This window comes from Ambystoma mexicanum, chromosome 1q, assembly GCF_040938575.1.
Source record: "Ambystoma mexicanum isolate Mex_15411 chromosome 1q, UKY_AmexF1_1, whole genome shotgun sequence".
Classification (NCBI taxonomy): Eukaryota; Metazoa; Chordata; class Amphibia; order Caudata; family Ambystomatidae; genus Ambystoma; species Ambystoma mexicanum.
This window is the reverse complement of record NC_090922.1, coordinates 238141072-238153886: the sequence shown is the minus strand read 5'-3', so window position 1 is coordinate 238153886 and position 12815 is coordinate 238141072. Positions and strand designations below refer to the sequence as shown.

General features: G+C 49.8%; 1 long non-coding RNA gene across 1 annotated transcript in view; it reads right to left on the bottom strand.

Annotated features, from left to right (window-relative positions):
* Positions 1-490: 490 nt before the first annotated feature.
* The window catches only part of LOC138521185 (uncharacterized), a 125543-nt gene continuing 113218 nt past the window's right edge, over positions 491-12815 (bottom strand). Inside the window, exon 3 of the long non-coding RNA XR_011282964.1 lies at positions 491-927. This is a non-coding gene — a long non-coding RNA (uncharacterized lncRNA). The remainder of the gene's footprint in view (positions 928-12815) is intronic.

Below are 12815 nucleotides of genomic sequence, written 5' to 3'. Positions count from 1 at the left end.
CCGTTCATTGTGCTACCTGAGATCCCGCACACCAGAGGGGCCAGGACATGGAAAGCGCCCGCGACCATCATATTTGCACATGTCATTGTTGTGGGTGCCCTGAGAACATGCACCTACCTGCACTGTTGTGGGGAGTTGACTAGGGGAGGGGGGATTGTGTGCTGGGTGTTCACTGAGGGGAGGGGGGATTGTGTGCTGGGTGTTCACTGGGGGGAGGGGGGATTGGGTGCTGGGTGTTCACTGGGGGAGGGAGAATTGTGTGCTGGGTGTTCACTGGGGGGAGGGGGGATTGTGTGCTGGCTGTTCACTGGGGGAGGGGGGATTGTGTGCTGGGTCTTCACTGGGGAGGGGGGATTGTGTGCTGGGTGTTCACTGGAGGAGGGGGAATAGACAATTTTCGAATAAATCACGTTTAAAATTCATACACAAATAAATCACGTTTAAAATTCATACAAAGCATTGACAGTTGTGGTTGTGATTAAGTGCTCTTTAATGTTTAAGTGACGTGCAAAATGTAGCCGTCACCCGTATCAAAAAAAAAATGATCAATCAAGCCCTGTCTGGCCAACCACCCCTCCCTCAGCCCATTCCTGTGTGCACGTGCAACACCTTCTGGCACATCATGACCTTCACTCGCATCCTCAGGTGGCTCCACATGAGCATCGGGGGGCAAGGGCACATTCCTGCGTCAGCAAATGTTGTGCAGCATGGCACATGTCAGTACAATTTTTCCAACTTTTTCAGGTGCATATATCAATGCCCCTCCCGTACGGTCTAGGCACCGGAGGCGTGCCTTCAGCAGTCTAAATGCCCTCTCCACGCAGATACGTGTACGTCCATGGGCAATGTTGTATGCCCGCTCAGCGGCAGTGTGTGGATGACGCACAGGGGTCAGGAGCCATGTGTACTGGGGATATCCAGAATCACCTGCAGGGGAGAGAAAGCAGGTATGGGGACAAGGTAGGTTCAGTGGGTGCACAAGGCTCAGTCATCAGTGACATTTTCAGCAGGATCAAGTTTGTGTCGAGAAGGTCATGCTATCTCATTGCAATGTTGGCATCCAACCTTTGACTTCCAGGACATGCATGGTGTGAGGTTGTCATACAGCTGTGTATCTATGTATTTGTGAGTTGTTATGTGCATCACACTCATGTATTACATGTGGCCGACATATCATTTGGTCACTTACATTGTGTGCTGTGCTAGGAGCAGCATTGAATCAATGGAGTACTCACAACTTGCTACACCTGTTTCTAAATGTAACAGTACTCTGTCCCTTGTCACTGGAGGAGGGGACCCTTCCATCTGCTTGTGCATGCGACAAGTGGTTAGCCCATGTGTCATTGGCATTCCCTTTAGCTGTTGTTGCATTTGCTGGTTGCCTCTGTTATGTACTGTTCTCCAGGCATGTGATTGGCCAATCAGGGGTCAGTGTTTCAGGGATGTACATTGTCGTTAATCAGACTACTTATGTGTAGTGCTTTTGTGATTGTGCCGACTTTTGTGTAACATTGGCATGACTGTCGGGTGGCCAGGGTGGGATGTCTGTATTGTGTCAGGGTGGGAAGCTATAGAGCAATACACACAGGAGGCTTTGTGGTAGTAGGCCTTCCACATGTGACTGTGCTGCCACATGTCTTTTACATCCTGACTGGGTGTGTTCTGCTGTATTGGACATGTCGAAGGGTTCTCGTGCAAGGTACATGCATGGAAATGCTGTAGTGATGGTGCTGCCTATTGCCATGCAGGGATTTGACTGTGTGTGACCAGCCCCATCATATGTGATTCAACATGCATTACGGACTACATTTGTACTCGCCCAGCATCCATGTGTTTTGGCCTCAGTGCCTTTCCATGTATGCTGGCAGGGTGCTGTTGCGCAGGAACATGGAGTCATGGGTGGATCCTGGGTAGCGGGTACAGCAGTAGCTGAAGGTGAGGTCAGGGCTACATGTCATCTGCACATTCAGGGAATGGTAATTTTTCCGGTTTCTGTAAGCTGCCTCATGTGCCTGGGGTGGCACGAGTGCTAAATGTGTGCAGTCCAGGGCTGCTATTACATTTCGGAACTTTGGCAACGGCATGGAATTGACCCTTCAGCTGGTTCACCTATGCCTGTGTGGCTGGCAATGCAATGTGCTCATTCACATGGATCAACAGTGCATCCAGCACCTGTCCCAGCATGGCACTGAAGGTGGACTGGGCCATGGTGTGCATCATGGCAGCGGTGTGTTGGTAGCTGCCAGTCCGGAGAAATTGTAGCACGGACACAAGCTTCCCAAGCGGGGGTACTGCTGTGCTGATGGCTATACGGCTGCCGATGTCAGCCTGGATTGTGTCCAGCAACTGGGTGATTGTTGCCCTGTCCAGCCTATATTAGGTCACCAACTGGCCATCAGTGAAGGCCCAGGGTGTTAGCCTGGGCCTGGGGATGGTTGGCCACCTTGCTGGTGCTGCTCTCCTCCTCCTTCTCCTCATCCCCACCACCCCCTGCACTCCCAGGACCCTTGCCTGGTTGGCTGGCCTCTGTAGCTCCAGGCGCATCAGGTAAATGTCCACATCAAGACTCCCGGCTCCAAATGGCAGCATGGTGTTTGGAAGTGTGTGTTGTGCATGGGTGGGTCCTTTGTAGGCCTCTGATTTGCATTGGTTTCACCTGGGCCCTTATTGTTGTCTCCCCCCTGCTCCTGCTGGTGTAATGGTGTTGGGGAGGGTGTGTTGTGCATGGGTGGGTCCTGCATTGGTTTCACCTGGGCCCTTATTGCTGTCCCCTCCCTGCTCCTGCTGTGTAATGGTGTTGGGGAGGGTGTGTTGTGCATGGGTGGGTCCTTTCTAGGCCTCTGATTTGCATTGGTTTCATCTGGGCCCTCATTGCTGGCTGTACCCTGTGTTCTTTTACCTCCAGCATTTTGCTGGGGGTATTTTCGGCAAATTATCTGACACTTTTCTGGCGCTAATAGGGCCTACGCCAGACTCGTGATTGCTATGTCTTAGCATGAATGGATACTGGAGCTTTTACAGCCGACGCTTTTAGAGCCAGCTGTAATGGCGCCGGCGGTATTTGTACTCGTGATCTGACGGACCCTTAAATTCAGTGCTGATAGTGTTACCGCCGATTTCAAGGGTTACCGCCAAACTCATGATGAGACCCTGTATGTCACATCTGCAGTATAGCCCAGCAAACATTTTAACAAAATCTTTATTAAATAAGGGAAACATCCCGTAACAGTGTACTAATATAAAAAATAAAGTTGCTTCCCAGTAGGCAATGGTATGGTGTAATGATATATCATAACATAATGCCATTTGTCTGTGCCCATATCATAACAGAAGAGGTTCCTCTCATTGTATCATTATGCACAAAGAAAGCTATGCCATTATGCCATAACAGCTCTATCTAGTGGACATCTAGTAGACAAACATAAATGGCACATTAGTTCTCTTACATCTTGTTCATATCGTTAATACATATGCAAATACACATGTTGTATACGAAATTGGTATTATACATTTCTCAAAGTGCCTCTGAAGCTAAAAAAACATATTACATCTCTATTGATGTGCAATGTATCGCAGTGCAAACTTTAATTATTGCTTCTATCCCCACATAAAATGAAGTGAGAGTGCAATCTCGTTGAGTTCTTAACGAGTCTCAATTATAAAGTGCAAGTGTCCATGTCCAATCGATGGCTATAGCAATGCATCTGTAACATCAATAAAGTGCAAGTGCAATTTGCTGTACAATCCTCAATAGTCATTTCTACGCACATCAAAGACAGTGACACCTATAAGAAAATGTTTACACTTCAGACTAGAAGTCCTGCGTGTCCATTTAAATATTTCTATTTGGTTGAGAAATACATATAGCTCAGAATCAACATTAAGGCCAAATGGTTTGAAAGTATTGTATTTGCAAATTAATTTTGCGTCCTGCTGACGTAAATTAAGTTCTCGGTTACCCAATCTTTTATGTTGAGGGATGTGAGCTAGCCCGTATGTGGGAACTAAGACCTTTGACTATTTGTTTGAAGAAAAAATCAAAGTGAGGCAGATTGGACTATGAGAAGGGGTGCATTCACACATTTGCCAAGAGATTTGATGGACCAATTACCAATTAAGGCAAGGCTTGACAAAACTATATCAGAGAACAGGATGAGGAGGAGTGGTTATCATAGACAAAACTCTATACAGGAATGAAGCATCCAGGCAATTGGAAGATGAAAGCCACTATGAAAGACTCCAATGATCAGCTATAAGTGATACCAAAGAAATATTCTTCACTTTGCTTCAGAAGTGGCTCCAAAGAGAACTGATCATTGAAGACGAATACTTATTTTTGTCACGCCACTTCTGGGGAGACCGAGGTCCAGTGCGATCGCTCTCCCTTCTCCTTCCTGGCGGATCTACCCGCGCTTTCGCGTCTGGGGAGCCGCCAGGAGGAGAGCTTCAGGAACCGCTGTTGGTGGGCTGCGGCGCATGCGCGGGAGACCGCTGTCTCGGTTCCGTGCAAACGCCGTAGATTGGGCCTGTACACTGGGAAGGGCTTGCCTTCCAAGCCTCGTTTTGGGTCCGCCGGCGCTCGGAGATAAAACGGCTTGCGTTTGAGGCCTCGCGTGTGCCGGCGGCCCATAAAAGGAAATCGCAACAGAAGCTAATCGCGTCTCAACGCGGAAGCTTCGTTCGTGTTGCTCACTCCTGGTTTCCTGAGATTCCAGCTTCCTATTACCCTGCCTTGTCCTCTGCCTGCCTGGGCTCCCTTCCCTACCTTGGGTCCCCTGTTCTACTTGCCCTGCCTTCAGCCTGCCTGGGTATCCTGTCCTACTTGCCCTGCATTCAGCCTGCCTGGGTATCCAGTTCTACTTGCCCTGCATTCAGCCTGCCTGGGTATCCTGTTCTACTTACCCTGCCTTCAGTCTACCGGGGTACCCTGTTCTACCTAGGGTCCTGTTGCCTGCTTACCCTTTTGTCTGCTTGGGAGTCTAGTTAGCTCAGGGTCTTTAGGGTCACTCTTGTTCTGATTTCAGTCTCCTTAGTTCCTTGTTCTTGCCCTGTGGTTCCCTGGTTCAAGGGTTCCCCGCTGATTCCCCTGGGACCTATTGGGCCCCTTCCAGTCTGTTCCCTCCAATCTGGTTCCCCTTTTTTCAGTCTGATTCCGCCTGGTGCCTCGTGTCCCATCTTCAACCAGCTATCCGAAGTTCGCCTGCAGCTTGGTGCATCGACCTTCACCTTGGACTTCGCCTTGTTTCAACTCTTCAAACTGACTGTTGCCTCTCCTGTCTGTGCTTGCACAGTCCCACCGTCACGTTAATCAGGAGAGTGCCTTCCGTGACGCTGGGAGTCTGTCCATCCTCCACCCTGTACCATTTGGGTGGTGGAGAGGCGGGTTCCCCGAATCACACACTCATCATTCAGCTGACTGCAGTCTGGCGGCCCCAACAAGATCCACATCAAGGAAAACAGGTACGCAGTCTTCACGAACATCTCAGCTTGACAGATTGAGACGCCTGCCTTCAGACCTTGAGATGGAGGATTCGCAAGAAGTGCGGAATGAGTTACAAGCACTCAGGGCAGAGATGATCGCCTTACGCCAGGAGAACCAAACTCTACGCCAAATGATAACCCAAGGGGTTCCGAGTACCTCACAGGTGGAAGGAACTCGCTTTGGGCGTCATTAAATCCCCCACCTACAAGGTGGTTTTGGGCTTACCTTGGCTGCAACACCATAATCCAGTAATAGATTGGAGAATGCACACCCTGACCTTTTCCTCTGCAGTTTGTGCTCAGAAGTGCTGTGTGTCTTCGCCAACTCGGGCTCCATCGACCCCCTTGAATCCTAATGGAAGTGGAAGTTCCTCAGGAGTATGCCGAGTTTGAGCATGTGTTCTCTGAACCGGGCGATATACCTCTACCACCACATCGTCCGTTTGATTGTTCAATCGAGTTGTTACCTGACTGCGTGATACTTCATGGGAAACTATACGCTTTAACACGGGATGAGAAACAAGTGCTACAGGATTACTTGTCGGATTGTTTACAGAAAGGTTACATCGTTCCGTCTAAGTCTCCCGCAGGGTTTCCCTTATTTTTTGTGAAGAAAAAAGAAGGCACCTTGAGACCTTGTGTTGATTATCGTGAACTTAATGAAATAACAGCTAAAGACCGATATCCACTTCAATTGATTCGCACTATCCTGGATACTTTACATACTGCCCGGATCTTCACTAAACTGGATTTACGTGGAGCATATCATCTGGTACGCATCAAGAACGGGGATGAATGGAAAACGGCTTTCAAGACATCATTTGGGCATTTTGAGTATAAAGTCATGCCATTCGGTCTGTGCAACGCCCCAGCCATCTTTCAACGATTTATGGACAACATCTTTAGTGATCTCATTGGTTTGTCAGTCTGGATATATTTGGACGATATCTTGGTTTTTTCCAGATCCATCGAAGAACATGTAGAACATGTTCGTGAGGTCCTTCGACGTTTATCTTCCAATCACCTATTCGCAAAGGCTGAGAAATGCAGATTTCACTTATCTAGTATTGAGTTCTTGGGATTTGTGATCAATCAGGATGGGATAGAGATGGACCCCAAGAAGGTACAGGCCATTCAAGAGTGGAAACAACCCCATGATGTAAAATCTCTACAACGCTTTTTGGGATTCGCAAATTTTTACAGGCGCTTTATTCCACTGTTCTCGCAAATCTCAGCGCCCCTTACCCGTCTGACCAGCAGTAAGATCACTTTCAGGTGGGATTCTCTCGCTTCCCAGGCATTTGACACCTTGAAGTCGGCCTTTATGGCCGCCCCAATTCTGCGCCATCCTCAGGATGATCTACCTTATATCGTAGAAGCGGACGCATCGAAGTTTGCTGTGGGTGCAGTACTTCTGCAGAAAGATCCAGAAACTTCCATTGAACATCCGGTGGCCTACTTCTCGCGCAAGCTGAGTCCCAGTGAAAGAAATTATGCCGTTATCGAGTTGGAACTGTTGGCTATAAAAACTGCGTTTGAGGAATGGAGGCATCATCTACTTGGAGCCCGTTTTTCGGTGGAAGTACGTACCGACCATCGCAACTTGCAGTATCTACGCTCCTTGCAATGCCGAACACCCCGACAGGCTAGGTGGGCCTTCTTTTTCTCCCCTTTTGTATTTCACGTCACATACATTCCGGGAACAGCTAACTCGAAAGCGGATGCTCTCTCTCGATCCCTGGAGAAAGGGGAAGAAACACCTAGATTGGATCAGCCTCTGATTTCCCCCCAACATTTCTTATTGACTTTGTCTTCTCATCTACAATCAATTGCTGACGCCACCTGGACGGATCCCGAAAGACCGGCCCTTCTTCGGCGCAAGTCCGTATCGGAACATGATGGACTCCTGTTTTTCCGGAAGAGGCTTTACATTCCCGAGGGTAAGATTCGTGAAGGCATATTGCATGGGTTTCATGATTCACCCATTGGTGGGCATCGAGGGGTGAGAGCTACACGTGAACTGATATCTCGACAATTCTGGTGGCCTAGGTGGGCTACCGATGTTCAGAGATTTATCGAGAGTTGTCCCGTCTGTGCTCAATGTAAAGTCCCAAGGAGACGACCTCTGGGATTACTGGTACCTACTGAATTGGCACCATACCCGTGGCATACTATCGCCACTGATTTTGTGGTTGATCTACCTCCCTCTGACGGGTACACTTGCATCATGGTTGTGGTCGACAGTTTCACTAAATATGCTCACTTCATTCCATTCCACAAGATCCCTACAGCTGCTCAGATGGCTTCCGTCTTTCTCCACGAAATCTATCGATTACATGGTCTTCCAGAAAAGATAATTTTGGATCGTGGTTCTCAATATCTTTCTGCCTTTTGGAACAAGGTGTGTAATCATCTGGGTGTACGTAGAGCGTTGAGTTCTGGTTATCATCCGCAGACCAACGGACTTACTGAAAGGACCAATCAGACCTTGGAGGAGTACCTCCGTTGTTTTTCCAACGCCACCCAGTCCAACTGGAAGGCATGCTTAGATCTCGCTGAAGTATCCTACAACAACACTATTCATGCTTCCATTGGAATCAGTCCTTTTCTTTGCTCTACTGGTCAACATCCCAAATTGGTGCTGTTCCATCCTGTGCCCACAGTACCGTTCCATCTGCTGATGCCCTGGTCTCTAATATTCAACGACAACAAGAATTGGCATGTAATATCTTGAAGAGAGCTAAGGAACGGATGAAGGCCCAGGCTGACAGGAAAAGGAGTTTGGAACCAGATTTTCAAGTAGGGAATAAGGTGTGGCTATCCTCCAAAAATCTGCCACTGCGCAATTTACCGGTTAAACTGGCTCCCCGGTACTTTGGTCCGTTCACGATAACCGAACGGCTATCCTCTGTGGCCTTTCGTCTCCAGTTGCCTCCCTCTTGGCATGTACACCCTGTTTTCCATGTCTCCCTTTTGAAACCCTATGTGGCAGATCCCTATGGTCGGTCCTGTCCTCGCCCTGCCTCTGTCCTAGTCCAAGGGGTTCCAGAATTTGAGGTACAAGAGATTTGCGATGCCCGCTATCGTAGGGGGGTGCTCCATTTTTTGGTGGATTGGAAAGGGTATCCGGCTTGTGATCGTACTTGGGAACCTCATCAGCATGTGCATGCCCCCCGCTTGGTGCAGAAGTTCTATGATCGGTTTCCTTGGAAACCCGAGGCTCCGGGTCTTCCTGGGAGGGGACATAGTGTCACGCCACTTCTGGGGAGACCGAGGTCCAGTGCGATCGCTCTCCCTTCTCCTTCCTGACGGATCTACCCACGCTTTCGCGTCTGGGGAGCCGCCAGGAGGAGAGCTTCAGGAACCGCTGTTGGTGGGCTGCGGCGCATGCGCGGGAGACCGCTGTCTCGGTTCCGCACATGCGCCGTAGATTGGGCCTGTACACTGGGAAGGGCTTGCCTTCCAAGCCTCGTTTTGGGTCCGCCGGCGCTCGGAGATGAAACGGCTTGCGTTTCAGGCCTCGCGTGTGCCGGCGGCCCATAAAAGGAAATCGCAACAGAAGCTAATCGCGTCTCAACGTGGAAGCTTTGTTCGTGTTGCTCGCTCCTGGTTTCCTGAGATTCCAGCTTCCTATTACCCTGCCTTGTCCTCTGCCTGCCTGGGCTCCCTTCCCTACCTTGGGTCCCCTGTTCTACTTGCCCTGCCTTCAGCCTGCCTGGGTATCCTGTCCTATTTGCCCTGCATTCAGCCTGCCTGGGTATCCAGTTCTACTTGCCCTGCATTCAGCCTGCCTGGGTATCCTGTTCTACTTACCCTGCCTTCAGTCTACCGGGGTACCCTGTTCTACCTAGGGTCCTGTTGCCTGCTTACCCTTTTGTCTGCTTGGGAGTCTAGTTAGCTCAGGGTCTTTAGGGTCCCTCTTGTTCTGATTTCAGTCTCCTTGGTTCCTTGTTCTTGCCCTGTGGTTACCTGGTTCAAGGGTTCCCCGCTGATTCCCCTGGGACCTATTGGGCCCCTTCCAGTCTGTTCCCTCCAATCTGGTTCCCCTTTTTTCAGTCTGATTCCGCCTGGTGCCTCGTGTCCCATCTTCAACCAGCTATCCGAAGTTCACCTGCAGCTTGGTGCATCGACCTTCACCTTGGACTTCGCCTTGTTTCAACTCTTCAAACTGACTGTTGCCTCTCCTGTCTGTGCTTGCACAGTCCCACCGTCACGTTAATCAGGAGAGTGCCTTCCGTGACGCTGGGAGTCTGTCCATCCTCCACCCTGTACCATTTGGGTGGTGGAGAGGCGGGATCCCCGAATCACACACTCATCATTCAGCTGACTGCAGTCTGGCGGCCCCAACAAGATCCACATCAAGGAAAAAAGGTACGCAGTCTTCACGAACATCTCAGCTTGACAATTTTTTAAGAACAAGCATCCTACTACGCATTTGATATATTTTAATCCTAAAATTCACAAGAGTCTTTCCAGCCTCCAGGAAGACCCATTGTTTCATCTATCAATAGCCTTTTAGAGAATACTTTGATTTTTTTTTTTCTTCCAACCATTTGTCAAAGGTCTTAGTTCCCACAAATGTGATACTTCAGATCTGTTGAGTAAGCTTAGTAATGTTAATTGGAAGAACAAGTAAACATTGGAATCTCTAGATGTAGTATCATTATTTCTTTATTTGCATATTTATGTTCAAGAAAAAACATTTTAGCAATGTATCATTATATACTTCGATTAAACATCAGTATGGTCTAGCTGCATGCAAATATTTTCTTGATAACAGATCAGTAAGCTATCGTCCACACAATGAAATGCTATTGCCAATGCTTCAATTTTCTTTAGAGCACTACTATTTCATATATGAGAATCATGCTTATAGATAAATCCAGGCAACAGCCATAGGCTCATGTATGGAACTGACATTTACCAATCTATACATTGGATGGTGGGAGGTTCAAGTGGCATGGAGAGAAGAACTGGAACAATTCACTCACTGTCATCACAAGTAAAGAAGAATTAGTATTTATTTACATCAAATTTGAAGTGGTGGACATATTCTTAAATCTACTCTTTATGACTGACCAAGATGGCCGCCGGAGCAGGGAGACGTGTGTGAGTCTTGCTCCTGCCGGGCCACTCAGTAGCACCTCATAAAGCTACAATCCGCAGGGTGACTGTTCCATCACCGTGCATCACCCGATGCCAAGAGTCACCAGACACACACGGGAGGCGATTGCCCTGAGGTCCGACCCCCAGCGTAACGGAGGAGCGGTCCGTCCCTCCCCCACCGAGACAGCGAGTACACCTATGCGGACCAGCGTCTGCGGAGGCGGTGACGTGTGGGCCGTGAAGGAAGGCGAAGGGGAGCTACAACCCCCGTGACTCCTGGTGGCGGCAGAGAAATTGGGCCAAGACGGGAACCACAGCACTGCAGGGCCTTCTGGGGTGAACACAGCGACCAGGCAGGCAGCGGCCTGCGGGACGAGGCTAGCGCCGCCTGACTCCAGCGATCCCGCGGCGGGAGCGGGGGAGAAGCCGGAGATGCTCCGTCTGTGCTCCAAGGCGGAGGTAGCAGTGGCAGTCCCCGGGCCACGGACTGAGAGGTGAGTGCCCCCCGCTCCTCCCCATCCTTCACTGCCCCAAGAGATACGGCGAACGCTCCCGGAGAACCAGACGCAGGGAGTGCCCCTCATAGCAGCAACTGGAAGCAGGGCAGGCAAGACGAACCCTGACCTCCCACATACAGCGCGTGTTTCGCTGATCAGCCCGGGGACAGTGAGGGGCAGAAGAAAGGGAAAAGACCAACAGAACCCCCCCCCCATGAACCAGCAGATTGCAGTACTTCCTGGGGCCATTAGATTCGTGGTAGACGTGATTGCGTGATTGAGACCAGTGGAACAGCAGTAGTATCAGATCAAGAACTGGTGCAAAACGCTCAGAAGGTGAACAACAGGGCTACCACGTGGCTGAGCGCTACGCAGCCACTCCACAGGGAAGGGGAGGACGTGGGTCCACACAGCGGCTTTGGTTCACTGAAGGGGAAATGTCTAGAGCGAAAGGGAAGGGGGGGCACCCAACAGAACCCGCAATCCTCCAAACAGGACTCCAGCATATTACAGATGTGGGCCGCGGAGACCCCGGTTACAGCCAGAGGAGGATCACAGGATGAATCAACCGGCCCGAGGGAGAACCCGGGTCAATCCACCCCCGGCAACTTACCCCCGACAAAAGAGGACATGCACGCCTGGTTCGTTGAGCTATAAGAAAAGCTCATGTCGACAGTCCAGGACCAATTCGCTGCGATTAAGCACGACATGCAGCAGGCAATTCAAGTCGTCAAACATGATATTGCCAATCTGGAAGAAAGAACGGATATCTTAGAGAAAATAGTGCAAAATCCAGAGGAGGAGCCCCTACAGAACAGCGAAACACAAGAGCACTTAGTCCGCCTGACCCACAATCTGGAAATACAGTGTGAGGATCTTGAAAATAGGTCCCGCAGGTCGAATATCCGCATAAAACACATGCCAGAATCGGTCACGGACAAGGACCTGAAGAAAGCGGTGCAGGAAGTCTTTAGGGACATCATAGGAGAACAAGATGCGGAGGCAATTGGGATTGACCATGTTAATAGAGTGGGCCCTAAAGAGTGGGGAGAGACCTAGAGACGTGCTGGCAGCTCTATCCTCCTATCCGCAAAAAGAACTTATACTAAGGAGAGCGAGGTAGCTTGATCAAATCAGGATGAATGGTGTGGATATTCAGCTTTTTCAAGACCTGTCAGCCGTAACACTCCTAAAGAGAAGAGAAATGGCCCCACTCATAAAGGAACTGATTGCGAGAGAGATAAAATGCAAATGGACATTCCCATTCGGGCTGCTGTTCGATTGGGAAGGAAAGCAAAGGATGGTGACCACCAGGGAAGAGGGGCTAAGTATCATGGACATCCAGGCAGGGGAGACCCAGACCAGGAATGTGAATACGACGGGGGAACAGCAAAGCAGACCAGGGGGTTGGGAAAGGGTCCGTCAGAAAAGGAAACGGCTTGTAAGGGGAAATGATAAGTTAAGAGCAACAGAATAGAGGAATGGACAATGCATAACTTAAAGGATTTATGGTCCGGTTACTAAACAAATTTCGCGGAACGATACCCAATGAAGGGTTTCGTTCTCAAAAAATTCATTGGCCCCGGTGTGGAATAGGCAATACTCACATCACGGCCTGAGGGAAATGCGGGGTTTAGGTCTCCCCGCAAAGTTAGCCTCAAGTCTACAGAGGGCGGGGAGCGATAGGCGGAACGCCAGAGCTACCATAGGTACCCGGGCCCTCCTCGGGAG